The following is a 12,960-nucleotide window of genomic DNA, read 5'->3' as shown; positions in this document are numbered from 1 at the left end:
ATGGAACATCTTAATATTTATCTTGGGGCAATTTTGTTGTTGTTGTTGGATTTGACACTCTTTATTCCTCCTTTCCTTCTCTGAGTTTGACTCCATGCTATTCTGGTCCCAGTTGCAAGTTTTAAACTGTGCTTCCTCTCATTCTTGTGTGAGTTCTTTAACAAATGTTGATGTTTCTTAACTTTCAGTCTGCAGAATCCTACTATCCTTAGTGTATAAACACCCCATGGATGAGGATCATCACATTTCCTATCAAAAACATATCTGGATAATTCTATATGTGAATTGCATGCACATACACACACACACACACTAAAGAGAGGACAATAAGCTTCAGATTCCATTTTTCTACTGTACTTTCTAACTCAGCCATCCACAATTGAGAGTAGAAAACACAAAAATGATGGTCAGAGGTAGTCCTACAGGGATATAACACCTACATAGAGAGCTGAAGCTTGAGAAAGATCCAGTTATGTGACTCTATCTGGCAAAAATTTTTTATAAAGTTCTATTTTTTAATAAACTATTCTTAAGTGGTACTATGTTGATAAAATTCCCTGCTAAAAGTATACTAAAACAAAACAAAATAAAACAAAACAAAAAACCAGACTCAAAACATTCTCTGGTCTCCCTCAGTTTCTGGACTGATCTCACTTTCTCATTTAAGACTTTGACTTGTTACAAGTTAAAGCTTTAGTTTCATACTCAACCTTCTCTCACCTTTTCCACTTGTAGCACAGATTAGTCTTACCTTGATATAGAAAGATGGAGTTAAGGAGAGAAAATTACGGCCTGTCCATTCCATACTTCCCTTTCCTCCTCTGTTGTGTGCTGAGACCTAAGTAGGAAAAAGGAAACTGTCCAATATTTTCCTACTTCCTTATGCAGGGTTGCAATCTTTTCCTTGTTTGGTTATAACCGTCATATTCCCTGAATGTAAACTCTAACACACCATGATGACAAAGCATTAGTGTGCAGCTCCCCTACATACTTTTACATCTGTAGGTTTGGCCTTGTCTCTTAACTGGCCTTTAGCTGATGACCTTCAGACTGCATTGCTCTTATGCTTATGTTCCTTTTGTCCCTTCATTGCCCAAATCTGTAGGTGTAATGGCAAGACTACATCCCCCAATTGTATTTATCCTTCTACAGCTGGTGGGACCCTGCAGAATGCTTCTCCTGTATACTTAGAGGTGTTCCTGCATCGTCTATGTCTCGCAGCTTACCTATACACACACACATACATGTATACATAATGCATACATTTTCTCCCTCTCTTACTTTCCTTTTCTCTCCTTCCAATTCTCCCTTCTTCTGCTCATTTAGCACAGGAGCATATAAACAAGGCCTTGTTCTAAGAAGACGTATAAACAAAGAATGAAAACTGTTTCCTTTTCTTGAAGCCTTTATAATATTTAGAAATGAATCTCATAGAGTCCCCTTCAATGTCTTCAAAGTGGGAAAACTTTTGCTGAACAGGGATCTCTCCAAACTGTCAACCGCAGTTTTGCATTTTCCAAAACTCACTCTATGAGTAATTGGTGGGGATGTCGTAGGGTTGACACATGTCCCTTCCCTAACTTGCACCTCTCAGTAATTCCAATTTCTGGTGGTTCTCTGAATTTATAGTGCTAAGTACTGAAGACAGTCTATCATCAGCTTAAGCCATAATTCTAGAATAGAAGAAATCATCAACATTTTGTTACATCGGATCAAAGAAAGATAATTCATGGACAGAAAGTAGTTGCAAAGGCTCTGAAATACCATACTCTTTTTGGCATCTTAATAGACTCTGACTTCATTTTTGACATTTAACTGCTGACAGCTTTTAGGCCCTACCCGTTTTGCCCCACAACTGTCTAAGCTGACAAAAAATGCTGGGTGTTCCCTCTTCTGGCAAGAGTAGGAAATTCAAGTCATGCAAACCCCAGCCTATTCACAGGAACACTTACTTAATCCCATCCCTAACTGCAATAAAAGCCAAACTAGTTTCTTTTCTCTGTTCTCTCCAGGGGCCACTTTTGGACCTGGTTGGGACATTTCCCTGTTTTTAAAGAAAGCTTCATTATGTGAGTAATAAACCTTTTCATATCCTCTTTGTCTCTTTTTGGTAAGAAACCATTTTTTTTGTTTAGGTGTAATTGATATATAACATCATGTTACTTTCGGGTGTACAACATCGTGGTTCAATATTTGTATGTACTGCGAAGTGATCACAATACATGCTCCCAACTACACTCCTGGGAAGAAAGAGAATCTGTACCTGATACGAGCCAGGTAATAATCCTTATGATGAGCCCTTGGAGGATGTTCCTTGCAGAAACATAACAGGCCTGCTGAAAGTCAGTCAGTTCCTGATGAAAACAGGCACCTCGGAGTACTCCCACATGTGGGTGATCAAGTTCAAGGGCGGGTCCAGTTGTCAAAGTTGCCGTAAAGGACAAGAATCTGGGCGACAAACACAAACTGATGGAGGGTTTGAAGCAGCCGGCCAGCTAAGTTGCACCGCATGGTGCAGTACATCATCAAGGAATGGGGGGAGTATTATCACCGCAGGGGAGGGTGAGCTGCACCTGGAGAGCTGCCTGAAGGACCTGGAGGAGGATCATTTCATCAAGAAATCGAACCATGCACCATGAAAACTGTCAGCCAGGAGTTGAACGTGCTCTGTCTGTCCAAGTCACCCAACAAGCATAGTGGGACGTGCATGAAGGCACAGATCTTCCCTGACGGTGAGGCCGAGGGCATCTGACAAGGCAGAGGCGTCCACCCGCCAGGAGCTCAGGCAGCGCACGCTACCTCACAAGAAGCACAAAAACGTGGCTGAGACCTGCAAGATCCGGCGTTTTGGGCCCAACGGCACAGGCACCAACAACCTCACCGATATCATCAAGTATGTGCAGTATTCCAACCACACTGAGGTCCGTGTTGTGCCCGGGACCTAGAAGGCCACCTAGGAGGTGCTTCTGTGAAAGGAGAACGAACACTGGCGTGTGCTTTGGCGCCACCATATGACGCTACGCGCATACGTCATCCAGCGCGCATACGTCATCTAGCGCGCCTCCACGCCAGAGTGCTAAGTGTCTGGCCCTGGGTCTGGGAGCGAGAGTGCCTTGGGTGTGATATCTAGGGCAAGTGGCTCATGGCTTCTACAGTGTCCTGAACAGGAAACGGGGCCACAGCTTCGAGGAGTCTCAGGTGGCCAGTATCCCTATGTTTATTATGAAAGCCTAACTGCTTGTCAATGAGTCTTTTGGTTTTACTGACAGACGACCTGGGGTTTAACGCAGGCAGCCGGCTAGGCCTTCCCCTCGTGCGTGTGTGACCACTGGCAGATGCTGTCCAGAGACCCGTTTTACGACACCAGCCGCCTGAGCCAGGAAGTGGCTTAGACCCCTAAGTGCAAAGGCCTGAAGGAAGGCATCCTAATTCTGGACAACTTGCTTAACAAATTGTAAGCAGGCCTCCCGGAAGTCCATCCCGCCCTGGGCGAGATTCAGTGTGGCACTGGCGTCTGGCTGATGATGGACCGCAACGAGCCTTCAGATTTCCTCATGACAGCTCAAGACTGTCCAGACACAGTGATGCTCCACCTGGCAGGTTTCTGGGGCCTGGCCGTGCATTGCATTGCTCGGCGTTAACACGTGATGTCCTTTCCTTTGATACTGATTTCAAGATTTCAGAGGCAACAGAAATGCCCTTTCAGCAGGTACTAATTTGGCCGGTATGGGTGGGGGAGGGGATAGGACACTCAACCTCCCCCCCCCCTTTTTTTTTTTCACTTCTTCAGAGGGAAACTCAAATGTCCTCCCGCCTTTTTTTTTTTTTTTAATAGTGCGTCAAGAGGTTTATTTGTTGTAATGGCCCATATTTGGATCCCCCCCCCCCCCCCCCCCCCGCCCCGGAAGGGGAAAGGAACAAGGACGTAGACATTTTCTTTGGACAGAAACTAGAAGGCAGGAACTCTTGTGTGATGTCATCATGAGCACCTCCAACTGTATTAGCACCATTGGAATAGTAAATTTGATATGGTGGTGACTGTGAGAAAAACAAACAAACAAAAAAACCGAAGTTTGAATTGAATGTGGCATAATCAGACTTAGTATCCTAACCAAAGTTTAAGTAGTACGTGGGGGGCGGGGGGAGGAGGAGCCCATCCCACCTCTGTGGGATGAGTAAAACAATTGGCATTGTAAGGAAGATGGCCAAACAATAACCACCACCACCAGGACTGGGAGAGGAGGTCTTTTTTCTAATGCTTTTTTTTTTTTTTTTTAATTTTTTTTTTTTTTTTTTGGTAACTGGTTTTGTTGTCTGCTGGCAAGCATACACTTGGAGCTGCTGAATGATGGTTAGTTTATGCTTTGAGATGTGTTGTTTTGTGCTGTATTTGCTGAGCACTCCCCACATCTCCCTTCCAGATTAGCCGACTTAAGTCAGAAGTTTTTGATAATTGGCACTTAGGTACAGTAATATGGAAATAGGGGCCTCCTTAAAATGACTGTAGTTCATGTGTCTTGGCTAGGAACTATCTGTGTGTTTTAGGTTGACTCATTCATCTTGATTCTGATATAAGCCATAACTACTTCTAGCTCAAAGGAATGACTCTTATCCTATAACCATTGATTGTGTGTCTCAAACTGGCACTGGCTAGCAACATATTGAGTGCTTAAGGGAAAAACTGCAGTGTATAGCCCATCGGTTGTTGCTCATGTGGAGGAAAGGTAGTCACTATGTAGCATGATGAAGACCACACTCCTAAAACAAATGACAGACTGTAACTTTTAAAAATGCCTTTGCCTGTGTTGCCAAAAAAAAAAAAAAAAAAAAAAAAAAAAGTCTGTATACTCTGGGATATAGGGAATAATACCTATGGTGCCCTCCTGACACAGGTAAGGGGCTATTCAAGCCCAATCTCAGTCCAGAGTCCTTAAACCCAATAAAGTTAATATTGCCGTGGAAGAGGCCCCTAACCCAATGATACTGACTGTGACTCTCTGGAGAAAGAAACTTACGTGAGTAGGATAGAGAGGATTCCCTCGAAGTAGTCCAGAAACCACCAAAAAACAAACAAACAAAAAACAGAGGTCCATGATATACTAAATTGGAAATCCAAACTTTACTGGAAATCCAAAATTACTAAAAGACTTTCTACACCAAATAAATAAAAGAACGCTAATTAAATTGTATGCCTTTATAACACAGTTCTGAATTTAACATCTGCTCACGTACACCAATAATGGCCTTTATCAGTACTGAAGTTCAAATTTCAGTTATCCCTGGGGATACCCACTAAACTTATATAAGGTATCACTTTACTCTTAGAGAAGTTACAAAATATAAACTAGAGGGGGGGAAAGTATGCTTCACTCTATCAGAACTATTACTTGGGTAATTCCCCATAGTCAGAATACTTGTTATCCTAAAATATCCCATAGTGAGCATGACCTCTGAACCAACCAGTAATTAAAATTAAACGAAGTGTTTGGCACTCACAATTAGGTTTATAAAATGGGACCCCATCAACCTAACTCCTCATTTTCCTATATTTTCTGGCTTGAGAAACGGATGACTGAGCAATGGCTTCAACAGTGTACTTCTTTTTGCTCCATATTATCCATTCAACGTCACTGACACTCTGATGGCAAAAGGGGAAGCATCGAAACAGGACATGAATGGAAGGTCTGAGATGATGAGGTGGAAAAGGATCACCTCTTTAGTGTCTTTAGTTATCCTTAAGCACTTCATTTCAACCATGGAGGATCTTACCTTTAGTCCTTTAGTAATAGCTACAGGAAGTGTAGATTTTGATGAGGCATGGATTTGGTGAGAATATTTGAGGTGGCAAGTGGGATTTGCTATATAACAGAGGAATGGGGAGGATAAGAATTCCCAGGAATATTGGAAGGATGATCCCTTGTCTGAGTTTATCTGTACAAAGGGTAATTCCTGAATGAGGAGCCTTAGGCTATTTTAACCATTCTCTACTCTGCCTAAAGGCAGAGAGTAGCATTTAAAGAAGACTGTGTTTTTTTTGTTCAACTGTCCTGTCTTTTTAGCATTTAGAGAAGGTTTTGTTCAGATGTCCTGTCTGTGATCACCCTCTCTTTATTCAAAAGCATTTGAGACTCATTTTGATGAATTTAAAGTGAGAAACTTTTACTTCAAAAAAAAAAAAAAAAAAAAAAAACAGTGCTAAAAACTAAGTACAAAAGAAATAGCTGCCAGGAGTAAGATTGAGTTATCTGCTTGAAATAAAATAGCCCATTTTCATGCAACTATTTATTGGTTATTTCAAGGTTCTTAAAATTAAGATATTAAATGATCCTTCTTGAATCACTGTTTCTGATTAAATAGGTAGTAGAGCAAATACAAATCATTTTTAACCACATGCTTTTAATTTTACAAATAATGATTCTCAAATAGACAATCTTATTAATTTTATTTTTGTATTCTTCATAGAGCATATGGACATGATTTGGTTGTCAATTACTCAAAAAGTATTTAATTAGTGTCTACTATGTTTCTGTGCTGGGGACTGGGTGTGGGGGGAGAGAGAGAGAGAGAGAGTGAGAGTGAGTGAGTGAGAGAGAGAGAGATAATGTGAGGGAGAAAACTACTTAGGAAAATAAAAAAAACACAAGCCATGGACTCTGATATATATTGTTAAAATACTTTTAAACCATTCCTGTTTTCCCCAGAGCTAGATATACACAAATAGTAGCTTGTGTACCTTGCTCATAGCCATTGTATTTTAATAAAATTAATGATTTATTTTCTGTCTGTAATAAGTCTGACAGAGACACACTATTGATTTCTCCTCTCTGGATCTCTGATGGCTACCTTGTGTCTGCTAAGTGATGGGATCAGTAAGACTTCATAAATAGACGTTTAGTTAATGAGAGCCAGTAAGAAAATAAGCTCCTATAAAATGGAAACACATAGAAATGTGTAAAAAAAAAAAAAAAGAAAAGAAAAGAAAGAAAAAAAAAAAGGAAACTGAAAATAGTTTATGTAGCTTTTTGTTTTAAAACCACTAAATTTAGGTTATGTTCTTTAATAAAATATAAGATATTTAAGTCATCTTGAGTTAGAGAAGAGATGGGATGCCAATTTTGAAGTAGGCCTTGAGGGAGAGCTGGTATTTCAGGAAAAATAATATTACCTTGACATTCATAATTTCAGCACAGTGTCATGTGTTGAGAAATATTTAATTGGAAGATACTGATTTCATCTTCCAAAGAATGATGGGATGTTTCAATGAATGGAAGGATTTGGTAAGATGCTTGAGGAGAGAGAGAAAACAGGAAATTACCAACTGACCTCACAATTGGAACAGTCTGAAACTTCATTTTTGCATTGAAATTTACAACTTGATCCCAGCTATCATTACAGATACAACTTTCTGTATTCTGTCTTCACAGGAGTATCTTGTAATTTAAAGTTTATCCTATTTTCCTTCTTTGTTGTTATTATTTTCAAAAATGCACTGTGATTTATCAATTGTTCCCACTGAAATGCTAAACTCAGTGACAATTGCCTCTACTTCATCTCTAAATACAGTTGTCTCCAAGATCTCTCAATTCTTCTTTTTCTATAGCTAATACTCACTAGTTATCTTATCTGTTTTTACCCTCTTTCAGGATAGCATCAACTATGGCCAGACCAAGACCCTGGGAGTAGTACTTCTCATAGTTAATTGTGCATTTAAATGATCTGCAGATTTTGGGAAAATTATTTTAACTTAAATGTGTTAGAGTAGGTCCTGAAATTCTTCATTTTTAATAAACTTGCAGTTGTTGATACTGCTGAGCTCAGGCTACATGTTGAGAAGTAAGGCTTTAGAGATCTTACCAATATCTCCACAACTGTCACACATATACCATTCCATATTAAAATAAAATAAAATAGGAATGATAAGAAAAAAAATGAAATGAGTAAAGGTATAGAATAAAATTCTGATTTTTCTCATATTTAAAAAATGTATTTTCTTGGAAATTGCAGAATTCAAATTCTAATTCTCACGATGTCTATTGAGTAATTCAGCTCATTTTTCACTTCATGTTTGTATTTTTGTAAGAACACCCTATTTGGCGTTCAATCTTTACCCTTTCCCAAAGAACTTTCCAGAAACCTATGTGACCTTTATTACATAAATACATATGAATCAAATGTTAAAAATAATAAACAAACCAGAAACAAATAATAAACTCCTTACTTGCTTTTTGTTGCAAATAAGTTAGACTGGTAATCAGAACTGTCAACTAATTCCATCTAACCTGATATTATTTTCAAACATTAACACTTTTTTTTCATATGTTAGTCTCCACACTATGAAGACTTGCTGCATACTCATTTACTCATCTATGTCAGCAGTATACATTGTTTATTCTGTTAGGTGCTATTTTATGCTTTTGGGCTATATTTATGTACAAGATAGATACAGTTCTTATTCTCATGGGATTCACATCAGTAGGGGAACCAAAATATTAACAAATATTACACAGATAAATTATTAATCATGATTATGTTTATTCAGAATTCCGTGAAATTTTAAATGAGTAAAAGCTACTATAATTGGGGTTAATGCATGTTTCCATAAAGGTTTTCCTGAAGAAGCGATATTAAATTAAAACCTGAAGAATGAGCAGGATTTAGGTGGATGAAGGGTAAACAGTATGTGTGACAGAGTGGAGACAGGGAGTATCTGAGCATGTTTAAGAAAGTAAATGCCAGTGTAGCTAAATGACAATAAATGTAATTGAGATGTCTTGAAAGGAATTTGGAGAGGTAGGTAGCAACTAGATTATACAGAATGATGAAGGCCGCATATAGAATTTCTTTAATATAAGCCTTTACTCATACTCTAATAGCTGGAATGCTCTTTCTTTGCTCCTCTGTCTCTGCTAACTCTTTCCATCCTCCAAGTTCCATCACCTGGAAATTAATCATGATGTCTAATATTTATTAAATCCTTGTCATTTGCCAACCCCAGTAGGAAATACTTCATATACAGCTCCTGTTTATTTCCTAACTATTTTATACACAGTGACTTTATCATTCCTTTACAAGAAAGTGGAGTGTGGAGAGGTTGAGTAAATTATCCAGGATTATATGTGGCAGATCATGTTGGAAAGCCAAGCTGTCTGATCTAAAGATAATTTAACCACTAAGCACTACAGTCTCTTTTAAAAGGTATTTAATTCCACTAACCTCTGCTCTCTTTTGTCAATTCAACTGAAACTTTGTGTTTTCTAGTTTTTAAGAAATTTGTTGATATATGTGGTCCTAGTTCCACCCCACATCCTGGCATTAATTTCTGCCATGGATACATTATGAAAAGAATACTCAAACTAATCAACTTTGCCTACTATGGAGCTAGGTCCACAAAAGGTATCCAAGTAATATTTTGGAGTAAATGCTTCAGTGATCAAAATTCAGGTTAATCTGTGTTTTGGCTTTGCTATGACCATCCAGAGGCACAGTCTCCCTGAGTCAGTTTAGACTAGGCTGGGACACAAAGAAAGTAGCAAGTATTTCTTCTAAATGTACCAAAATCCAGTGTTGCCCCAAGAACCCTACTGTACCCCATAGTGAAAAAGAGAGTCCTAAGAATGATTGACTCTTCATTTCATACAAATATCCAAGAGGGCTCAACTTTTCACCAAGGGAATATAATGCACTTAGGAATCAATGGAATTCAAAATTCTAATAACATGAATCTCTTTCCAGCATGCCCAAGTATACAGTATTAATGCCAATTAATTGCATATCCATTTAATAATTGGGATAATAGTATTTGGGTCCAAACTTGCTAAAATATTTATCTATATATCTCTATATATGTGTAATTTTGGCAAAATTATCAGTGCCCTAGTTTGGGTACCAGTATCAAGGGAGAATCTATTATATATGTTAACCATTTCTTAAATAAAAGAGCTCTTGCAAATTAAAAATCGTATTTATTAAAGTAATAGAAATGATTTAACCATGAGTTAATAATATCTGGAGACTCATGAATTGAGATTTCTTTTCGATTCTTGAAATGGCTTACAAGCTGGGAGCTTAATTAACAGAAACACATGGCATAAATTGTCCTGTCTACTATCTTTGGTATTCTGTGAACATAAGGAGGAAAATCCATAGTTTGTTCAAAATCACAGTTCTATGAATTAAAATGGTGGTACTTTATATCAGGTGAGGAATAGTTAAGAGAAGATGTTTTAACATTTTGTGTCCCAAGAATGTCTCTTCCATTAAGTAGAAAAGGAATGTCCTGAGGACTGGGTCTATCCATTGATATATAGTTACATTTAGGTGGCTTTTCTTTTTTTTTTTTTTTTTTTTTTTTTTTTTGAGAGAGAGAGAGAGAGAAAGAGAACCTGTGTGTGGAAGAAGGGAGAGGGAGAGAAAGAATCTTAAGCAGGCTCCATGCTTAGTGTGGAACCCAATGTAGGGCTTGATCTCACCACCATAAGATCATGACCTGAGCCAAAATCAAGAGTTGGATGCTTAACCGACTGAGCCATTCAGGCACCCCAGTTGCTTTATTTTCAATATGTATGTTTGTGCTTGATATTCTGGTCTTCTAATTTATTTCATCTTTTTTATTACAATATTTACCTACTCATTTTCCCTCTTACAACTCCCATAATGTAGATTCTTTAAATTTAAATATCAGGATAATGATATCATAGTCTTCTTCCATGAAGAAAAATAAAATAAAAAAATAAACACTGCTTAAGTGGGAAGAATTTGTGATAGCACTATATTAGTAACACACTCTGAAATCTGTGTTCTTTACAAGGTACTAGGGTTATAGTATCATATATTTGCAGCTCTTGACCATTTAATTGCCTTTCCTGCAGCCATAATACTTAACAGTCTAAGGAACTGGACACCTAAATACTTGAGTGATTTTGAGTGTCTCTATGTACTGCTGCCATGAGGTAGAGTTTCCAGGGCTTTTTCAGCTGACTGTTTGAATGACAAATATGGTTCCTTTTATAGGATCATTGCATCATCTGTGCTTTTATAGATATATAAATATGTATTTATAGAAACACTATGGAAGCTTCTTTTTTTTTAATTTATATATGTGTATATTTAGAAACGTTTACCACAATAAGCTTAGTTAACATCCATCACCTTACATTTACAATGTTTTCCTTGTGATGAGAACTTTTAAGAGGTATTAAATTTGCAATTTTCAATAATGCAATACATTATTGTTAACTATAGTCATTATATGTTTTGTGTATATATATATATATATATATATATATATATATATACATACACATTTTCCTTTTTTATTTCATTTAATTTTAATTGCAGTATAATTACTTTCAAGTGTACAATATAGTGATTCAACAATTCCATATATCACTCCTCATCATGACCAGTGCACTCCTTAATACCCATCACCTATTTCCCCATCTATCCACCCACCTCCTCTCTGGTAACTATCAGTTCTCTGTAGTTAAGAATCTGTTTCTTGGTTTGCCTCTCTCTCTCATTTTTTCCCTTTGCTTGTTTGTTTTGTTTCTTACATTCCACGTATGAGTGAAATAATACGGTATTTATCTCTCTCTGACTTATTTCAATTAGCGTAATAATGGATGCAGGTCCATCCATGTCATTGCAAATGGCAAGGTTTCATTATTTTTTATGTCTAATATTCCATAGGAAATATATACTACCACTTCTTTACCCATTCATCAGTTGGTGGACACTTGGGCTGCTTCCATAGTTTAGCTATTGTGCATAATGCAACTATAAACACCAGGGTTCATGTATCCCTTTGAATTAATATTTTTGTATTCTTTGGGTAAATACCTAGTAGTGCAATTTCTGGATAGTAGGGTGGTTCTATTTTTAACTTTTTGAGGAATCTTCACAATTTTTTCCGCAGAGGCTGTACCAGTTTACATTTCCCCCAACAGTGCAAAAGGGTTCTTTTTTCTCCATATCCTTGCCAACACCTGTTGTTTCTTCTGTTTTTGATTTTAGCTATTCTGACAGTTATGAGGTGGTATCCCACTGTGGTTTTGATTTGCATTTCCCTGATGATGAGTGATGGTGAGCATCTTTTCATGTGCGTGTTGGCCATCTGGCTGTCTTCTTTGGAGAAATATCCGTTCAGGTCTTCTGCCCATTTCTTCACTGGATTATTTGGCTTTGTTTTTTTGTTTGTTTATTTTGGTGTTGAGTTGTATGAGTTCTATAATTTGGATACTAAGTTATTATTGGATATGTCACTTGAAAATATCTTCTCCCACTTAGTAGTTTGCCTTTTAGTTTTGTTGATTGTTTCCTTGACTGTGCTGAAGCTTTTATTTTGATGTAGTCCCAATAGTTTACTTTTGCTTTTGTTTCCCTTGCCTCAGGAGACATATCTAGGAAAATGTTGAGACAATGTCAGTCCAATGTCAGAGACATTACTACCTTTGCTCACTTCTAGAATTATGGTTTCAGGTCTCACATTTAGGTCTTTCATACATTTTGAGTATATTTTTGTGTATGGTGTAAGAAGGTGGTCCAGTTTCGTTCTTTTACACGTTGCTGTCCAGGTTTCCTAACACCATTTGTTGAAGATACTGTCTTTTTAACAATGGATATTCTTCCTAGCTTTGTCAAGGATTTATTGACCATATAATTGTGAGTTGGTTCCTGGGATTTTTCTTATGTTCTGTTGATCTGTGTGTCTATTTTTGTTCCAGTATACATATTGTTTTGATTGCCACAGTTTGGTAATATTACTTGAAGTCCAGAATTGTGATTCCTCCAGCTTTGCTTTTCTTTTCCAAAGTCAGAGTCTTTTGTGATTCCGTGTACATTTTAGGATTTTTTGTTCTAGTTCTGGAAAATGCTGTTGGATTTTTATAAGGATTGCATTAAATATGTAGATTGCTTTGGGTAGTATAGACATTGTAAGAACATTTGTTCTTCTGATCCATG

The 12,960-nt window shown here is 37.5% G+C and overlaps 1 long non-coding RNA gene and 1 pseudogene across 1 annotated transcript in view; both read left to right on the top strand.

Moving 5' to 3' along the window:
* LOC144612827 (elongation factor 2 pseudogene) overlaps positions 1-2,945 on the top strand; it is a 48,247-nt pseudogene extending 45,302 nt beyond the window's left edge.
* A 159-nt stretch (positions 2,946-3,104) lies between these two features.
* LOC144617355 (uncharacterized) overlaps positions 3,105-12,960 on the top strand; it is a 117,514-nt gene continuing 107,658 nt past the window's right edge. The window contains exon 1 of the long non-coding RNA XR_013557757.1: positions 3,105-3,709. This is a non-coding gene — a long non-coding RNA (uncharacterized LOC144617355). The remainder of the gene's footprint in view (positions 3,710-12,960) is intronic.

Source organism: Panthera onca, chromosome C2 (genome assembly GCF_046562875.1).
Source record: "Panthera onca isolate mPanOnc1 chromosome C2, mPanOnc1 haplotype 2, whole genome shotgun sequence".
Classification (NCBI taxonomy): domain Eukaryota; kingdom Metazoa; phylum Chordata; class Mammalia; order Carnivora; family Felidae; genus Panthera; species Panthera onca.
The sequence above is the reverse complement of the archived record's forward strand: the minus strand, read 5'-3'. Positions and strand labels throughout refer to the sequence as shown.